This window comes from Zootoca vivipara, chromosome 5 (assembly GCF_965207765.1).
Source record: "Zootoca vivipara chromosome 5, rZooViv2.hap1.1, whole genome shotgun sequence".
Classification (NCBI taxonomy): domain Eukaryota; kingdom Metazoa; phylum Chordata; class Lepidosauria; order Squamata; family Lacertidae; genus Zootoca; species Zootoca vivipara.
In genome coordinates this window covers 980,832-1,001,570 of record NC_142588.1, presented here as the reverse complement: position 1 = coordinate 1,001,570, position 20,739 = coordinate 980,832, and the positions used below count along the sequence as shown (strand labels likewise).

Below are 20,739 nucleotides of genomic sequence, written 5' to 3'. Positions count from 1 at the left end.
ATTATGAAATTGCATTGCATTAGGGAAATTGCACATTTTGCACATTTTTGCATATGTTTCAGTTTGGTTTGAAAAACTGAAAAACTGAAAAAAAACAGATGGGTTCTTCCCTTGTTTACTGGAATATCAAGCTTTGATACCTGCTACTTAATAGTTTTTAGTGGTCAGATCAGTCAAGCAATGGCCAGCTGGGCTGGCAACCTATTTTCCATCAGTTTGCTGTACAATGGTGCCTCGCTTAACGAATGCCCTGCTTAATGAAATTTCCGCTTAACAAAAGGATTTTTCAAGCGGAGGTTGCCTCGCTAGACGAATGCGTTTTATGAAAAATTTGTCTAGCGAATCGCGGTTTCCCATAGGAATGCATTGAAATTCAATTAATGCGTTCCTATGGGCAAAAAAATAAAATAAAAATAAATTCAATGCATTCCTATGGGATTCGCTAGACGAATTTTTCACTATAAGAAAAGACCCGTGGAACGAATTAATTTCGTCTAGCGAGGCACCACTGTACTTTCTTATGAGCCATGCAAAATTGCCTGCACTCTCTCTGACCAGCAAGCAGAGCCGTTTTACAGTCATTTGAATGTTTCCACAAATGCCTGAAATCCTAAGCAAGCTTTTTATAGTTGATACTCAATACTGCTTTGCTGTGACAACCTGTATTTGTTTTGGGTGGCAGCTCTGTGTGTGTGTGTGTGTGTGTGTGTGTGTGTGTGTATGTGTGTGTGTAAACCACCAGTTGTGTAGAATGCAACAGATGAAGCAGGAATTGTAGTACAATATATGTCAAAGGAGGAAAAAAGGAAAAAGAATTCCATGGCATTTTATTCTATGATAATTTAGTAACGGACAAAGGAATTGCATGCTAATGAACTTATATTCCAAACACAACAGGAACACCAGCTGCTTAAATGTCAGACTTTTTATCCACTGGGTGTTTTCTTATGGATTTAACCAGTCAATGGCAAAAAACAACAACCAAACAAACTTTGGTTAATGAACTGTGTGTGGACCCCTCAAGCATAGCTGCCTAGTTTTCCCTTTTCTCGCGAGGAAGCCTATTCAGCATAAGGGAAAATCCCTTAAAATAAGGGATAACTTGGCAGCTATGCCCTCAAGGAGCTGTATTCCTACAGAGAGCTAAAGCAGAACGAGGCTTCAGAGGCAGCCTTTTCACAAGGTTGGGTTGCTTCTCTCCAAAGAGAGCATGTCAGATTGAGGGTGTTCTTCTCCTAATATATATGCATTTCCCCGGATATCATGCACTTTTATACATTATTTCCACTAATATACATATATTTGTGCCTACTGTTGCCTAATCATTAGGATCTAATATAGGTTTTTCAGTATGCATATATTGATTGGAGAACAATATCACAAGATTCAGGGAAGTGCACACTTTGAATAATAGCCCTCCTTCAGTTCATGCACTGGTTCAGGAATTGTGGATAAGATAATTTGCATTTCAATGCAAACTGAACAAGCATCACCTGCAGCCCTATGTTAAGCAAAATTATATGTTAGAGATCTATATACTTTCTTATTTTTTTAAAAAGCAATTTTTGTGCCAATGAGAGTTCTGTCTGCTACGGCACATCCACCTGTGCCCTATAATTTCATGTTAAAGTGGTGGGCATGCATCACATACAGTATAGCCTTGCTAGACGAATTTAATTCGTTCCACGGGTCTTTTCTTATAACGAAAAATTCGTCTAGCGAATCCCATAGGAATGCATTGAATTTTTTTGTATTTTTTTTTTGCCCATAGGAACGCATTAATTGAATTTCAATGCATTCCTATGGGAAACCGCGATTCGCTAGACGAATTTTTCATAAAACGAATTCGTCTAGCGAGGCAATCTCCACTTGAAAAATCCTTTCGTTAAGTGGAAATTTTGTTAAGCAGGGCATTCGTTAAGCGAGGCACCACTGTAATGCCATTGGTCTCTCGAATCCTGACTGGCAGAAGGCCTACAAGGCTTCAGACAGAGATATTTCTCCTACCTTCATTCTTACAAAACAAAAAGAAAAACCCTCAACTTTAGTTTCTGAGGATTAATCCTGAGACCTTCTGCATGCAAAGTATGTCCTTTACCAGTGATCTATGGCCCTTCCTCTGCAAACAGTTTCTGAAAACCTCCGCCACCCCCTCTCCTTCTGTTTTAATCATCCACAGTGCGAAAGGGTAGCTATGGGGCCATTAAAAGAACAGTCACACATCCGGATGGTCTCATTTCCATCTTTACCACTTGGCTAGAGTGTAAGTTAAAGGGACCCCTGACCATTAGGTCCAGTCGTGACCGACTCTGGGGTTGCGTGCTCATCTCGCATTATTGGCCGAGGGAGCCGACGTACAGCTTCCAGGTCATGTGGCCAGCAGGACAAAGCCGCTTCTGGCAAACCAGAGCAGCACACGGAAACGCCGTTTACCTTCCCGCTATAGCGGTTCCTATTTATCTACTTGCACTTTGACGTGCTTTCGAACTGCTAGGTTGGCAGGAGCTGGGACCAAAACCTTGTGGTCAGCAAGCCCTAGGCTCAGTGGTTTAACCCACAGCGCCACCTGTGTCCCTTGGCTCGAGTGTAACCAATACCTATTTCTCACTGAGATGGTAGACCTGTTCCTGGGCTATACAACGTAAGAGAGTATTGGGGGAGGGCACATGACGGAATGGTCTTCTAAATTTAAAGTAGAAAAATCCTAGAGAAATTGTCTAGATGCTTCTCCCTGATCTGTATTTTTTTTTCCTATGTAGATTTGAGGGGGCTTTTACTTATTTTTGCAAGAGAGTTTCCTTTGGTCAGGTGCACCCCCATATGTAGTTGAAGGGGCACAACTCAGACACAGGTTTCACTACCTCAGGAAAACTAGGCCAAGGGAAGAGTTTTAAATATGAGTCACATTGTAATTTCATGAGGCATTCTGAAATAGTCTGCAGCATCAAACTGGCACTGTGGCAATGAATTTTCATGGCACTGCCGTTGTTGGTATCTTTGTCAAGAGGAGGAGGGGGGAGAAGAAGAAGAAGAGGGGAAACAGTAAAAGAAGGAAAATAAAAATTAAGAACATTTCACTGAAGAAAAAGTCGCTATTGAGGTAAATTTTCATCTTCTTTTTTTATATCCCACCTTTGAAGGGAAACTACCGTAGTAAATGTCCAAGATGCAAAAAGAGATAAAACTTCTATGCATTATAGATGAGATCAAACATGGATTTTCCAAGGGTTCTGCTGGCAAAACACAAAGGATAAAGTCGTGTCTTTATTAGGCCAAATCAAGAATAGGGCATATAAAGATGTAAGAAAGGCGTTATATTATTATTTTACCATCATTTGACTTTTTATAGCAGAAAAGGCAGTTTGCAATATACTAAAAAGCCAAGGCATAACACCATGAATGTTGATTCCCCCAGTTAATGGTGCACATTAGAAGTAGAAAATCCTCTCTCTCTCTCTCTCTCTCTCTCTCTCTCTCTCTCTCTCTCTCTCTCTCTCTCACACACACACACACACACACACACACACATACACACACACACATACACTGCAAAGAGTTCCTTGAGGCCCATTATCATACCTGCCAACTTGCTGTCGGAGAAATAAGGGACCGGGCGGAAGTAGCAGACCGGAAGTAGCACTGCCGCCATTTTGGAACTGGGCGGAGCATGCTCAGAAGTGACTTTTGATGCTGCTTTGCCCAGTTCCAAAATGGCCGTCGCGTCAGAATAAACCGGGGAAAAACAAAAAAATCCGTTTTTTCAGCTAGGAACAGCTGGAAAAACGGGGATTTCCCGGGGAATATGGGAGACTTGGCAGCTATGCATTATTCTCTTATGTTTGAATTGTTTGGGGGCTATGGGTGCAACACCACTCCAAATTTAAATGTTCACATTCTGGAAACTAGGAGCCAAACTAGTTTGGCCACAGGGGGAGCAAAACTCTGCCCCACCACCCAGGCCCCTACTGGCTGCGCCCCAGAGCAGCATGGGAGCAATTGCAAGATGGCACAGCCCACAATACTCCACGTAACATATGAACTGGCTTTATTTCTAGCTCTGCGGGGAAATTGTTGGGATGGTTGAGTCTAGTTCCAAACTGAGCCATGGGGAGTTCTGGCAAAGCGATGGAAATGGCAGGGATTGGCAGATGCTTCGTTATGCCCTATAGTTAATCTGAGTTAATGTGAAGATAGATGGAAGAATTTGAGAAGGGAGCCATATGCCTCATGGACTAGAAGTTTTCATCTGATTCATCTGAAAGGCAGGAAAGCTACTACACAAAGCCCTTGAGTCTCCCTAGACCTCCTTGGAACACCATAGACAGGAAGATCAGGGGTCTCAGTTCATAAAGCACTTTGCAGTCTTTCGAGCTGAAAAGTTCTAAAAGGGGTGGAATAACAGTATTAATAATGCAATATTTGATTTTTCTATTATTGATTTTGTCACAAAATTATGCTTTAAATATTTCATGACACTGTGATGTACAAGACACCAACTTCTATGCAGAAGGAGGTTTGTTATAGACACTCTTTAAAAATAAATGGAAAGTGCAGCTATTCTGTTCATTTATATCTCACCTTTCCTCCCAGGTGCTATGCATTGGTCTCCCCCTCCCCTTTGTATCTTCACAACATCCCTGAGGGTTAGTTTAGACAGTGACTGAGCAGAGGACTGAGTTGGATTTGAACCAGCTGACATTTCTGGAAAGTCTTCAGAAGCCGCTCCTCCGATGCTGCATGGCAGCTGTGATGGGATGAATCATAGAATCATAGAGTTGGAAGAGACCACAAGGCCCATCCAGTCCAACCCCCTGCCAAGCAGGAAACACCATTCCTGACAGATGGCTGTCAAGCCTCTGCTTAAAGCATAGCTGCCAAGTTTTCCCTTTTCTCGCGAGGAAGCCTATTCAGCATAATGGAATTTCCCTTAATAAAAGGGAGAACTTGGCAGCTATGGCTTAAAGACCTCCAAAGAAGGAGACTTCACCACACTCCTTAGCAGCAAATTCCACTGTCAAGCAGCTCTTACTGTCAGGAAGTTCTTCCTAATGTTTAGGTGGAATCTTCTTTCTTGTAGCTTGAATCCATTGCTCCGTCTCCACTTCTCTGGAGCAGCAGAAAACAACCTTTCACCCTCCTCTATATGACATCCTTTTATATATTTGAACATGGCTATCATATCACCCCTTAACCTTCTCTTCTCCAGGCTAAACATGCCCAGCTCCCTAAGCCGTTCCTCATAAGGCATTGTTTCCAAGCCTTTGACCATTTTGGTTGCCCTCTTCTGGACATGTTCCAGCTTGTCAGTATCCTTCTTGAACTGTGGTGCCCAGAACTGGATACAGTACTCCAGGTGAGGTCTGACCAGAACAGAATACAGTGGTACTATTGGTTGGTCTGTGTGATCTCTCAAGGATTATCAAACCTAGATGTAAAAAAAGAGACTGCTAGAGAGAGTCAAACTGGGTGGACAAGTTTAGCCTGGTCACTGTCCTTTGGTCAGGTTTATTGGCTCTAGTGGGGCTCAATGGCCAATCTCCCCATAACTAAGGAAATGGCCAAAGTTTCTTTCTGAAAAGAGCATGTCTTGCTTCTGTGGGGAATGATGCCATGGAGCTGCTTGCGAAAAAGCCGTGTGCGTGTTTAGGATGGGTTTAGTCTTGGACTGGAAGAGACACACAGACTTGCTCTTTGCAAGAATCCTATTGTCCTGCTGGCCCCCTAGAAATCTGATGGGGAGCAGTGAATGGAAGACTAAATTTAAAATCTTCACTTCTTCTCAACACAATGCATATACAACCAAACAGCACAATAACACCAGTAAACCTCCAGTAACCTCATTCCACAGAAACAGAGCCCCGATACACATGGAAAGCCTGGAATTCTAACTATCGGTGGACACTTTTCATTCGTCTCTGCTTCCCCCCCCCAATCTTCAATGTGCTACAATACATTTCCAGGGCTGGCTCCAGGGGTAGGTTGGGTGGCGCGGGGTGCCAGGGCGTCGCCGCACGGAAACCGTGCTGCACGCTGCGCCCGCCCACCAGCCGTGGCAAGAAACGGAGCAGGGTGGGGGCGCCGGAGCGATCTCCAGGGCCAGGGCGCCCAACGTGCTTGAGACGGCCCTGTACATTTCTGCAATTTTTTAAATTAAAAAGTCCTCATGAAATTTTGTAAGGATTTTAATGCACATTAGTATACACATTTTTGCAAGCCATTTTCTCTGATAGAATGCATTTTGTACACCCAAAAAATATAAACTTTTTTTTGCTAGGAGAACTGCACCACTGAATTCAGAAAAGTGTTAATTCCCAAGGAGAGCATATTGTTTCAAGAAGCACAAATTAGGTAGATCAACATTAAAATGCAAACAGAACTGACTCCCCCCCCTACCTATGTGTAGCATAGCAATTGAATACATGTTCATCCTTCATAAAGAGGGATATGTTTGTTTTGCTTTTAACTTGTAAAAGCAGGAGTTCTTCAGGGATGAGGAGCAACACCAGCATTCAGTCATGGAATAGCTCAGTTGGTAGAGCATGAGAGTCTCAATATCAGGGTCATGGGTTCAAGCCCCTGCATTTCAGGGGGTTGGACTAGATGACCAACTCTACAATTCTATGATTTTATGAATGCCAGCCAACAGTCACCTGCAACAGCTTCTGCTCATGATCGCTCAGACTTCTGAAAAGAGGCATTGTATTTCCCTAGTTCAGTTTTAAGTATGTGCAAAGCCTGCAAAAGCAGCTTAATGGAAGGGAACAGGTACAATAGATGCAGATATACATACAGTGCTCCTCCCACCTTTGCCATTCTGGCAACATAGCATGGCATGTGTGTCATGGCATCTGCAGTCATCCTCCCCCCCCCCCCCCGATTCATGGGGCTTCAGGATGCCCCTTGCTCCCTGATCCTTTGTCTGCAACAGCTGAGGTCACAGGGCATTGCCCTCTAAATCTGCCAGCAAGCCGCTTGAGGGGAGAAAAGGTGAAAGAACTGAAGTTTTCCTGGAGGTGAAACATTCATCAAAGGGTATTTCAGTGCAAATCAAGACAGGCTGCTCCTTGCAGGAAGGAGTCTGTAGGGTGAGAACTGTTAATAGGAAGCTCTAACAATAGATGATTCCCAGTGGCTCAAGTGTTCTAATTGGGCAGGTTTGGATTTAATTTTTACTCAGTGTGATCGGGCTCATATCACTGAACCTGCATCTTCTCCCTGAAAGCATAAACAAACATGACCACCTCTCAGAAGACTTCAGGCGCAATGACAAAGTTGCCTTTGAGTCACCTAGAATAGTAGGGAATGATATTTAATTACACACAGCCTAGTCTGATTAGCAGGGGTGAACAGAGCTCCTACTGAGGTTTGATTAAATTTCAGGAGATTGTAAGCCACTGAGCAAGAGGGAAATATGAGTAAGGAATGGGCAGAATGGCGGAGCATGTAATTTAAAAAACCCACAAGTTCATTTTGCTGTTTTGCCCTCCAAATTCAACTTTTTGAATTTGTTGTTGTAATTAGACTGTTTTCTACAGCAATTGGAGATGTGAAAAGTCCTCCTGTGGTGCTTTTCGGATTTTGATGGGATCTCTTTTACAGTCTCAGGCTTCATGATAGGCAACATCAGCAAAACATTTCAATTCTGTTGTTCCTCTCCTCTTGTTGAATCTGTGGATCTTGGTGGTCACTCGCTCCGTTCACGGAGGTAGACACAGGACAAGTGCCATTTGCCTTGTGCCTCAGGCTCATGCCTCAGGCAGACATGAAGCTTCTGTTACCTGAGGGAGGCAAGACATACACCACCTTCAGGAAGAAGAAGAAGAGTTTGGATTTGATATCCCGTTTTATCACTACCCAAAGGAGTCTCAAAGCAGCTAACATTCTCCTTTCCCTTCCTCTCCCACAACAAACACTCTGTGAGGTGAGTGGGGCTGAGAGACTTCAAAGAAGTGTGAGAAGTGTGACTAGCCCAAGGTCACCCAGCAGCTGCATGTGGAGGAGCGGAGACGCGAACCCAGTTCCCCAGATTACGAGTCCACCACTCTTAACCACTACACCACACTGGCTCTCAATTTACAGCCTCAATTAACCCTTCTCCACCCTCCCTTGTTCAGCTCCACCCCAGAATGTCTTTTTGCTTCCCTGAACATCTCTGCGCTGGCTGTGCCTACAGGACTCTACAATTTTGCCTTACAGTTCGCTTGATGTGGAATCAGGTTGGTGCTATAGTCTGAGAACTTCCCTGGGTGAGGGTCTCTTCTGATATTAATTCCTCTTCTGAGAAGAGACACTGCAACATAGCAAGTGAGCCATAAGTAGTGTCTGCAGAAGTCCTCAATGTCAGTTTCGCCTAACTATGCAGAAAATCTGGTGCCCTTTCATAGATCCATCCAATGAGGTTGGATGGGCAGCTGTCATGGATGCTTTAGCTAAAAGATTCCTACATTGCAGGAAGTTGGACTAGATGACTTTTGGGGTCCTTTCCAACTCTACAATTCTATTATTCTATGATGACACTGCTGTCAAGTTATTACACCCAACACCACTTGGGTAGGACCTTACTACACAGTTGTGTGTGTCATGAGTGGTACATCAACTGGATAGCAGGCACTCATGTGATGAACCCATGAAAAAGCAACTTCAGTGCAGCTGCTGTAATGTCTACAACACAGCCCCAACTTGAAGCTAAAGCCAGGAAAAATCTGACTCTTTCGCCCCAGAGAAACTCCAAAACTCATTTATGGAATGGCCCTGCATTCACTGTTTGTGAACAGGAACTGAAACAGATGCAATTAAAGTCATCCGATGTAGTGATCTACGAGCTTTTACTTTGAAGGAAATTCACAATATGTGAAGTAAGGATCTCATGTAGTATCGTGGCTAGCAGACAAAGGTGTGCATATTAGCAAGTTCTCCACTGGAATCTCCCTTTCGCCATGACCTTGCCATAACTACACTATGGGGAATAATAAACGTCGTCTGCATTAAAAGGCTGCTGAAAGGATCACAGCATTCAGAGATACAGACATTCGCAAATGTCATTATAAATGCTACATATTAAGCAGTCCTCATCATACCAAAGGAAATGAAATTGTTCCAAAGGAAATTATGTCTGGACCGGTCTTGTGACACAAAGCAGCGACTTGACAAAAAATGCATAAAGGGACACATAATAATCTACATGAAGGAAATAAAACCCACAAAGTTTCATCAGACCATTCTAGAATGTAAATATTGTTTGGAAACTGAAACTCTTTCCCTTCGCCCTTCTGTTCATCTGCACTAGAAAGTAGAAATATGTATTCTGAGTGCATAATATAGAGAGCGATGCTGTCTGAGAGATTCCCACATCATCCACCCACTCATTTTCTCACCAAGGGGCAGTGAAAGATGGAAATAACTCTACTCCCACATACACAATATACGTGTGCTCCTGGGCAATTTATTTATGATTAATAATATTTTTATATGTAAAAACACTTGTGGGAAATGGAACAGGCAAGCCCAATCCACACCCAGGTAAACTGAAGCCCATGTGGTTTATAGACCAATAATTCTACTGGAGCCCAATAACAGTGAATCAACCTACACGAAAAGACACTTCAACTTAATGGAGCTATGGAAAGATACAGGTACATTTGGGGAAGAAATATGAGATTAGAATCTGAAAACCAGGTTTCTGAGCTAGAGATTCTGTGTCCAAGCAATCCAAATTCTGTCCCAGAAAAAGCAGGATTTTGTTACCTGATAAGAGGAGGAAAATCTGAGCAAATTTGCATAGTTTCCCCCAGCAATTTCTGTTCTGCTGCTGCTCACAGGTGGGATACTAAGGAACCCACAGCTTTGTTTTAACCAATGAAAATCTTACTTGGTCACCTATTCGGCTTCAGCAACTGCTGCCGCAAGCCTAGCATCAGCGTATAGTAAAGGGCACCACCTACCATAGCTGATGAGAGCTTCCTTTTAAAAAACAAATGTTTACATATCTTTTTTAATAGACTGAGTCTGTGAACATAAGTGCTGAGCCAGGCAGCTGTAGCTGCCACAGTTTCCATTACCTGTGAGAGCCCTACCCCAAATGTGTGCTTCATTGTGGATAATGAAGATGCTGGCAGCTGCCTCACCTGGTACTTCCTCAGTCCAGGTGGTTGCATATCTGCCAAGTTGCTGTCGGAGAAAAGGGACCGGGCCGGAAGTAGCAGACCGGAAGTAGCGCTGCCGCCATTTTGGAACTGGGCGGCGCATGCTCAGAAGTGACTTTTGATGCTGCTTTCCCCAGTTCCAAAATGGCCGCTGCGCCAGAAGTCGCACTGCAGCCATTTTGGAACTGGGCAGAGCAGCATCAAAAGTCGCTTCTGAGCATGCTCTTTTTTAAAAAATATACATATATTTATTAGATTTTTTTAAAAAAACAACAACGAAACATACAAAAATAGAAAAGAAACAAAAAAGAAACAAAAATACAAAAACAAAAATTCTAACTAATAACCCTTATTTCTAATCTATTGACTTCCTCTTTCCACCTCCTTCTGCGATTCTTTACATATCATCTTTAGTAAATTCTGAATCTGCAACATACTGGTGACCTGTGTGCTCAGGTCTGATCTCCAGGTGGTAACTATTGGTGAACAGCTTCAGGTATGGTTTCCATATGTCTGGGGAAAACTGGACATGTTCTCTTTTGGGGGGCCAACATGCCCATCCAGGTGGATTTTTACATTTTAAAGGAAATGCCTGGGTTTATCAGGCTTGGAGTGCTTTGCACGCTGTGACTACTGCCAGTCCGAGCTGGGGAAAGAGGCTTGTATGCCAGCTTCACCATTTCCTTCATTTGGTGCAGGTATTTTATATCCAATATAATACCATTTTTGTACCTACACACACAGAGAGAGAGAGAGTGCAAACGCTCCTGTTTCCGAAAAGGACGGGGCATCTGATCTCTCCACTAATTTTAATTGTTCTCCAAGACGTGAAGGAGAGGGAAAAGGGAAAATAGGACATTCCGGAATCAGAAAGTGGGGTGGCATTAACACCCCTAACTGTTCTGTTTTCTTCCCTAGCCACAGCACTTAACTGGACTTAAGGAGACTCCAACCATTGATCTCAAACTTTGCTCTCTGAGTCTCTCTCCAGCCTGCTTTTTGCTATCTCCATTGCATAATGCTTACCATACCTTTCTGCGTATAAGACTATGTTTTCTTCTTTTAAAATCATGCCAAGAAGTGAGGGCCGTCTTATACATCGGTAGTGCATAGGGTGGACATTTGATTGGTTGCTGCCGTGGCTGTCAGCAGCTATTGTGTGTGTTATTGGTTGCTGTGTTAATGGGTGGTGTTGATTGGCTAATGGTCCGGCAGTTGGGCAGGCGATTGGCAGCTTCTGCTGGCGATGGGACAGACGGGAGGCGGATTTAGCAACGCATGCAGGTGAGCGATTTTTGGCAATCCCCACTACAAAAAAAGCTCAACAACTCTGTGCCATCTCTCCCCCTTTTTCTTAAATTTGAGTCCCCCCAAATAGGGGTCATCTTATACATGGGGGCATCTTACTGGAAAAGTACAGTAACTTCAATCCTAAATTACCTTAAAATACTGGCATTGTCTTTTAAACTAACGGTCAGTAGATGGAGGGAGACCACTCATTTGCAAATGAAAATTTCCCTTGATCCATTATGTTGTCTTAATGGTTCATCCCCAGGCCATCACCTCAAAAGGAAATTAGCTTTTAACATTTCTTGATTACCTAGGATTAAAGGGGTGCCTTTTTTTTAAAAGACATTTTATTAAATTTTCCAATTAAACAATAACAAAACAAACAACAACAAACACAACATCACATGAACATAATTAACACAAAAATTTTCTTCTAATCATCTTATCAATTATTACAATTTTCTTTGCTCTGACGAGCTTTGACTTCCCTCCCTCCCTCCAGCCGTTTTTTTGGTCAATTCCTTTATTCCGTCTATCTAAAGTCAATTCATAGGATTTATTTCAGTCCTGCAAGTGTCTTCAAACTTCTACAGTTCTTCTCCATATAGTCCACAAATTTACTCCAGTCCTTTTGGAACTTTGACTCTCCGGCGCCCTTCCGTCCCGTTTCCCAGCGCGGTGGGCGGGTGGGCGCGGCGCTGCTGCGCGGCGGGCGGGCGGGCAGACACAGCGCAATCTCTACGGCGCCCTCCCGCCCCGTTTCCCAGCGCGGTGGGCAGGTGGGCGCCGCGCGCCGCGCGCAGCTGGGCAGCTGTGCGCCACCAGGGGTCTATGATGAGCCGGCCCTGACTCTCCCTGGTTTCGGATCCTGCTAGTCAGTCTTGCTAGTTCCGCATAGTCCATCATTTTTGTCTGCCACTCTTCAATCGTCGGTAACTCCTGGGTTTTCCATTTTTGGGCTAACAAAGTCCTAGCCGCGGTTGTCGCATATAAAAATAGTACTTGATCTACTTTTACAATTTCCTGTCCTATTAGTCCCAATAAAAAGGCCTCTGGCTTTTTGGGGAAAGTATATTTAAAAATCTTTTTCAATTCATTGTATATCATTTCCCAAAATCTTTTAACTTTTTCGCATGTCCACAACATATGATAAAATTCACCATCCTTCTCTTTACATTTCCAGCATATTTTACTACTCATCCTATACATCTTGGCTAATTTTACTGGTGTTAAATACCATCTATACATCATCTTCAAGACATTCTCTTTCAGGGCAGTACATGCAGTAAATTTCAATGTTTGATTCCATAGTTAAAGGGGTGTCTGACACACAGCCTAATATACATGGATCTTGATTAGATTCTAACACATGGGAATTCTAACACTAGCCTGATCCAGAATTTATGGTGTCTTGTACCCACCAACTCATAACAATACAGTGAAGGTACCTGCTTGATTTCATTGGGCAGGGAAATGTACCGGTACTTTTTAATCTTTCTAGACAAAAGCTGACATCTGAGAAAGGGACCTAGCATTTGAGGCTGAGTCAGAGCCTTGCTCCATCTCGCCCAGTCTTGTGCACTCTCAAATACCTGAAATCCTTTCATGAGAAGAAGCGCAAAGGATCTGTGATGAAGGGCCTCACGAAACCTGGCTGACCTGCACCATATTTGTGGCCTTCATTCGGTGTTCAAAAATCAGAATGGGTTACACTAAAAGGTTAATCTGAAATGTAAAGAATGAATCAAGGTTCTTTCTGTGGCTTGTGAAAGCAAGCAAGTGTGCAATTTAAGGGCTATTACCTTTTTAATCTTGCAAGCCTTTGAAATAGTAAAGGACATTAGCATCTCTGCATCCAAGTTCTCCCATCGTGCTATATTACGCAAAGATTTAGGGGTCTGTCTTTCTTTCTTTCTTGCTTGCTTGCTTGCTTTTATGGTTGCTGTGTGGCAAAATGCTGTGAATAAAATGAGCATAGAAGCATTTTCTCCCCCTTCTTGTTAAAAACAAAGAACCCTGCAGTCTTATCAAAAGGGAGAGGAACTTCATGAATAATTCAGCTGCTCATGTTTACGCAAAACTTTAAGAAATGCGAATCAGAACTCAGAATGTAGCCAAAGTATTCCAAGATTGCTTCCACCTACACATTCTGCGCAGAAAGAAGCCTGTAGGTCAAAAACGGCAGGCAGCCCACAGGGAGACGAGAAATGCAAACCTATGTTTTTCTTTCTGACTGCTAGCCTGGAAACTTAGAATGTTAGCTTTGAATGAGACTGGAATCAAATGTGGAATTCTGATTAAAGGTTTTCAGCAGGGCTAGCATTTGACCCATCAAAGAAAGGGGGTGAATCCATAATGCAAAACCCATGCTTGGTCGGTTGTCCAGTGAATAATAGCTTGGTGTTTAAAGCTTAACCAGAGTAGTAACTAAGAAAACAGAGAATGATGTGCAACTTGTGAAACTGTTTTGGCTTCAGAAAAGAGATCTAGAATGTACTTCCATGGTGGTATATCTCACCAGTGAAATTGGTATATATAAAAATGGGCAGAGAGAGTGTTGGAGGTGTAAAGAGCTTGAAGGGATCTTTTGCCATATGTGGTGGGATTGTAAAAGTGTTAAGGAATATTGGGAAATGAATTAAATTTATATTAAATGAATTATATTTATATTATATTATATGAATTATATTTATATTAAATTTATATTAAATGAATTTATAATGAATTAAAAAAATATTTAAAATAACATTTGTTAAGCAGCCAGAAGCCTTCCTGTTGGGTATTTTAGGACAAGATCTGCCAAAGGGGAAAAGGACACTATTTATGTATGCTATGACGGCGGCAAGAATATTGATAACACAGAACTGGAAGACTGGAGAAATTCCAACAAAAGAACAATGGGAAAAAAAACCCCCGATGAATTATGCGGAGTTGGCGAAGCTGACAGACAGACTTTGGGAAAAGGACAATAGGGATTTTGAAAAAGAGTGGGGACCTTTTATATTATATTTGCAGAAACAAAGAAAGAATATTGACCTGATGGTAGGATTTAAATATTGACCTGAGGAGAAGGAAGAGCCCTCTGCCGCTGCCTCCCACCCCGTGTCACTCCGCCGCAGCAGGGAGGTGGAGGAGGCCATTGCCACTCGGGACAGCGGGAGGAGGCGGAGGAGGGGCTGGGGGGCCTCAGGCGCTCGCCGGCAGGTGGGGTGAGAGCGGGAGCTGCGGCGGAGTGACGCGGGGGCGGCAAGGGGGGAGAGCGAGGGGCGGCGCGCTTACCTGAGGCGCGCTGCGGGAGGCATTGGCAGAGACCTCTTCCTTCTCCTCAGGTGAGGAGGAGAAGGGAGGTGGAGGAGACCACTTGGGGCAGCGGGAGGAGGCAGAGGAGGGGCCGGTGGGCCTCAGGCGCTCGACGGAGGCGACGCCTGCGCGGTCCCAGGGCTTCCCCTCCGTTCCCGCCTGGCTAGCACCCGTTTACTGAATGGGCTGAAAGACACTAGGAATGCAATAAAAGGAAAAGATATTTGTAGAAAATAGCAGAATATAATAATGAAGATAATAAATCAGAAATGGAAGTTGATGGGAGTCCAAAGGGGGGGGGTGTTATGTAAATTGTATGTTTTAAGTATATTTGTAATGAGAAAAAAAGAAAACCAATTAAAAAAAAATGTAACCAGAATGTACTTCCCCTTGCAAATTAATTTGGCTCCCTCTGAAGCTGCACCATAATTCAAACAAGATTTGGAACTGCCAAAGGCAGGCCATTTAAATGTGATCAAGCTTGACCATTATTCGTATCTCCTTAAATCCTACCAGGTGGTTGGCAGAATAAATTACTTTCCGGCAATGCATAAGAACTTATGGGGTTGGGTAGAGTTTGGATTGAAATGCTTGCCAATTGCCAGCTATTATCAACTGAACACCTTTTGTTTGAACACCATCCCATTGGGACAAATGCACCATATATTCCAGAGTTTCCATGTGTCTAGAGTGGCCTGCCTTGTTCCCCAGACCTGCTAGAGTCAAGATTACTGAGGTGCTCATCACCTGCTTTGGAACTCATGTTCTGCCCTTTCCAAGTGCTGTAACAACAGGCATTTCTCAACAGGAACAAAGATACTGGGTTCAGGAGGAAGCAGTGCGGGCACTAGCAGTTTTAGTGGCACAAGTCAATGGAGTCCCACCAAGCCCATTAAATGTGTAGCAGGGAGGAAGGAAGGGCCTCTCAAGTGATCTGGCAAAGGGCTGTGGGAAAGTTCTGGGAGGAACTCAAGCCTATTGCCAAAACTGAAGTGCCAACCCTTCGACCAGCTACCCAAGCTATGCAATGGATTTTTTTTTTAAAGTGTGCATTTACTTGCTTAGAGTAGATAATAAGATTATAGAAAACTACTATAAAACACAGTACCGTTCAACTGAATTATAGCACAATTTTAACCACCTTAAACCAAATGCACGATATCCAAAAATTAGGATGATTAAATAACATTGTTGACAAATAATTGACTGATCAACAAATTAATCAATAGCATAGGTCTTTTGAGTGTTCAAAGGGTTCGTGCATACTGTATATAATACGTAACCCTTGCAACAACCCTGTAAGGTAGGTTATTATTTTTACCCCATAGGTAGGATCAGACCAACTTTCAAGCAAGGTGAGGCAACTGCGTCAAGTGTCAGGATCCACAAGGGCAGCAGATCTGGCCTCCAAATAATGCCTTGCCCACTGCTGCTGCCATGTCTTGCTTGGAGGCCAGTTCTGCAGCCTCCTTGGCTGTTCCTCACCCCCTGGCATCTCTATAGTGGTCTCTTAGCAAATAGGAGGCACTGCTGGCATGGGCGTAGGCAGGGGGGCAGCTGCCCTCCCCCATAATCAAGCAAACAAACAAAAATACTTAACTAAAAGTAGACATTGTTGGCAGATTTTGAGCACCTGGGGTCAAAAGACAGTAATTAAAAACAACGGTTTTCAAGACATTTCATTCTGAATCTGCTAGCCAGAACCAGATAGAGGATTATGACAGGTGGGTGCCCTGCTCCCTCCCAACATAAATCCTGGCTCTGGCCATGACTGCTGGTCTCTTCCTACCCCAAGGAATGTAATGTCGGGAGCTGCCCTCTGGGGTCTCTGCATGATTCAGATTGAGCGACCCACCACCTTTGATTCCCACTTTAGCTGTTGGATAATATTGATTTGATTCCCCTCCTTGTTTCCGATGTATATCTTCATGACTCCCTTCTTCCCTGGTGGGGCGGAGGGAGCACCATTTTGTAGTTCACCTCCTTGCCAAAATGTCTCGGGCCAACCCTGCCCATAAGAGAAGGTGGGCTAAGCCTGACAGAGAAATAGTTTGCCTTAAGGCCACCTCATAGGTTCATGGCAAAAGGAAGTTTCAATTTGGGACCGTCTGTTTATAAAGACTTAAACTGTTAGCTACATTTAAATAAAGATGGAGAGTACCAAAACCTCAACTGCAGGTGCTTTCTTCAGAGTGTGAGAACTCTTAAGATATTTTACAATTTAATTAAAAGGCAACATTCATTGTTTGATGGAAAGGCTATATTTAATATAACCAGAACCGAAATAGACTACGGTGAAAACAACATCAAAAGACAAAGACAAAAATGGTCTTAATTTGGGTGTGGGTGTGTCAATGGTTAAAGTTTCCGCTCACTGATTAAAATTGGTCCACACTGATGAATTGCTTAAAGCTTTAATCTGCTGATTAAAGTTTGCAAATCCCTTACTGTTTCTTTGTCTTGCTTGAGGGAGTAGGTTACATTCTATGAGGCCTATGGAAGGGTTAATACTAAAAAATCAGCTCCCAGACGTTGCTAAGCAACCGTGAACTGCCCTCTGGATCACTTACCAGCCAATGGCGATTTGTTCCGCTGATGTCATTTTGCTACCTTAATATCTATGCAGAAGAACTGTGTGGGTGGAGTTCTGTGAAAATCTACCTGAACTGCTTTTGATTAGTATCCTCTAATAAAAATAATTCATTTTCCTCCCCCAATTTAGCTCCAAAGCTTAATAACATAGATGGAAGACTTAACAAAGCAAACTGTTGATAGTCATTCAAAATTATTTGTCCCTTCACAATATTTGGATCCTGCACTCAGATTGAACAGTTATTAAATATATATGCACAAAAGATTTGTATCCAGACTGTCTTCTGGAACAAGAATCCTTGGGGAATAAATACCCATTTCAGCCTGGAAACATTATAGTTCTAATAATGGCTGACAGCCTTATGCCCATGAAACTCTCACAGGGTTAAGGGTCTATACAAGTAAAGTTGATTCTAGTGAAAAGGCATTAACTTGGAGCATAACGTCATTTATCTGAGAGCCTCGGGGAAAGGCGTAATGTTTTTGATAAAGGTTCCTTTTCACACAGGGATACATGGAGCAGCTTGAATGACTATGTGAAGGGCTGAATCTAACTTTTGTAGGGTTCAGGTTTTTCTGCAAACATTTGGGATGGGGAGAGGGGGGTTCTCATGGAGGGGGACATCATACCCTTTTTGGTTCCTCTACACAGCCATCGTTCCCATCTGTAAATGTTCCTTTGCCACACACCCCAGACCCCCCAGTTGTTGTTGTTTAATTGAATGGACCTCTTCTCAGCCAGTCAGGGATCACAAAGTGAACATGATGGTTGTTGTTGTTTAGTCGTTTAGTCGTGTCCGACTCTTCGTGACCCCATGGACCATAGCACGCCAGGCACTCCTGTCCTGCACCGCCTCCCGCAGCTTGGTCAAACCCATGTTCGCAGCTTCGAGAACACTGTCCAACTATCTCGTCCTCTGTCGTCCCCTTCTCCTAGTGCCCTCAATCTTTCCCAACATCAGGGTCTTTTCCAGGGAGTCTTCTCTTCTCACGAGGTGGCCAAAGTATTGGAGCCTCAGCTTCACGATCTGTCCTTCCAGTGAGCACTCAGGGCTGATTTCCTTCAGAATGGATAGGTTTGATCTTCTTGCAGTCCATGGGACTCTCAAGAGTCTCCTCCAGCACCATAATTCAAAAGCATCAATTCTTCGGCAATCAGCCTTCTTTATGGTCCAGCTCTCACTTCCATGCATCAGTACTGGGAAAACCATAGCTTTAACTATACGGACCTTTGTAGGCAAGGTGATGTCTCTGCTTTTTAAGATGCTGTCTAGGTTTGTCATTGCTTTTCTCCCAAGAAGCAGGCGTCTTTTAATTTCGTGACTGCTGTCACCATCTGCAGTGATCAAGGAGCCCAAGAAAGTAAAATATCTCACTGCATCCATTTCTTCCCCTTCTATTTGCCAGGAGGTGATGGGACCAGTGGCCATGATAGTATCATGGAGCTATATAGTCAATCAAACCCACCTAGTTTGTTTATTTATTTGGCTTTTATACGGCTCTAAGCACAAGATTTCAGAGGAGTGTTCAACACACAAAAACCACCTGGAAGCAATAGCTGCTCTATCCATGCAAAAAATAAAACATCAAACACTCACACACATAGGTATAAATGCCAATCATTTTAGAATGTAATAATTAATACATCAAAAGAATCAGAGGCTAGAAATGTTCTAAAGGTGCGTGTTCTCACTTTAATATTCTCTTTCTTAGCTTTTCAGGTATACAAGGAAATGAAGAATGGCAGCTCTGCACCTGTCCTTTGACCTGATGGAATCACTGCTTAGATTTTCAACAGACAATGGGACAAAACAACAATCTTGAACATGGCTTGATGATGCACATAAAAGTCAGGTATTTGCCCTCTGCATAATATACCATTTCATTTGCATATACTGCTTTTTTTCATAGATAGATAGATGCAATGTAATGTGGTATATAGTGTTCGGGAAACAAGTATCAATGTTGTCCTGCAAACCCCTGTGTAAGAAACCAAAGAATCACAGAATTGTGGGGTTGGAAGGCACATCAAAGGTCGTCTAGTCCAACCCCCTGCAATGCAGGAATATCTACTAAAGCACCCATGACAGAGGGCCATCCAACTTCTGCTTAAAAACCTCCAAGGAAGGAGAGTCCACCACCTCTTGTGGGAGTCTGTTCCACAGTCTAACTAACACCTCTTACCATCAAAAAGTTCTTCCTGGTGTTTAGTTGGAATCTCTTTTATTGTAGCTTGAATCCATTGCTTTGGGTCTTATGCTCAGGAGCAGGAGAAAACAAGCTTGCTGCATGTGATAGCCCTTGAGATATTTGAAAATGGCTATCATATCTTCTCTTCCCAGGTTAAATATACCCAACTCCCTCAACCGTTCCTCATAAGGCCTGGTTTACAGACCCTTGATCATCTTTGTTGCCCTCTTTTGCATACGTTCCAGCTTATCAACATCCTTCTTAAACTGTGGTGCTCAGAATTGGACGCAGTTTTCCAGATGTGGTCTGACCAAGGCAGAATAGAGTGGGACTATGATGTCACTTCAGCTGGACACTGTAGGCCCTCCCTTCCTCTCTCTCATAGAGAGGAGCAAAGGGCATTTGTATGACCAGTGCCTTTTTTCTAAAAAAAATGTTTAGGGGTACTCTCATTTTCCTTCTCACATTGAAATACTGCCCCTCAATGAGGTCAAACTTAGATTCACAAAATGTTTAGGGGTATGTGTACCCCTGCGTCCCCCCCATTAAAAAGCACTGTGTATGACACTGCTAAATGATGGTGGGGTAACAGATAATAATAATAATAATAATAATAATAATAATAATAATAATAATAATAAATATCCTGCCTATCTGGCTGGGTTTCCCAGGCCACTCTGGGCGGCTTCCAGTATATCTAAAAACATAATGTCCGACATTAAAAACTACCTGATAAAGGGCTGCCTTCAGATGTCTTCTAAAAGTTGTGTAGTTCTTTATCTCCTTAACATCTGATGGGAGGGCATTCCACAGGGCGGGCGCCACTACTGAGAAGGCCCTCTGCCTGGTTCCCTGTAACCTCACTTCTTGCAGTGAGGGAACTGACAGAAGGCCCTCCGAGGGGGACCTCAGTGTCCTCAGATGTTTAAGAAGATGTTTAATGGTTATGGATTTGTTTTTTGACTGAAATTTTAAGAAACGTTTAAGTCTTAACAACCTTACCTTGTGTCTCATGCAAAGACACACTGTTCTGCCATCCCTGTTTTGGGAAGCATTAAAAGATTGAAGGTTCATTCTTACACAAGCAATAATAATAATAATCTGTATTAGCGTATGTAATTATTGTCTCAAGGGTATCATTAGATGACTAATGGAAGGTTTTGATCACTTGTTTTATACTGTATCAATAGAAATAGTTAAAATTACTATTTCTTCTCAAAATGTT

At 43.0% G+C, this 20,739-nt stretch overlaps 1 long non-coding RNA gene across 2 annotated transcripts in view; it reads left to right on the top strand.

Annotated features, from left to right (window-relative positions):
- Positions 1-20,739, top strand: part of LOC148685541 (uncharacterized) — a 98,253-nt gene that overhangs the window by 67,975 nt on the left and 9,539 nt on the right. For both annotated transcript variants that reach the window (XR_015950081.1, XR_015950082.1), the window contains exon 3: positions 19,038-19,178. This is a non-coding gene — a long non-coding RNA (uncharacterized LOC148685541). The remainder of the gene's footprint in view (positions 1-19,037; positions 19,179-20,739) is intronic.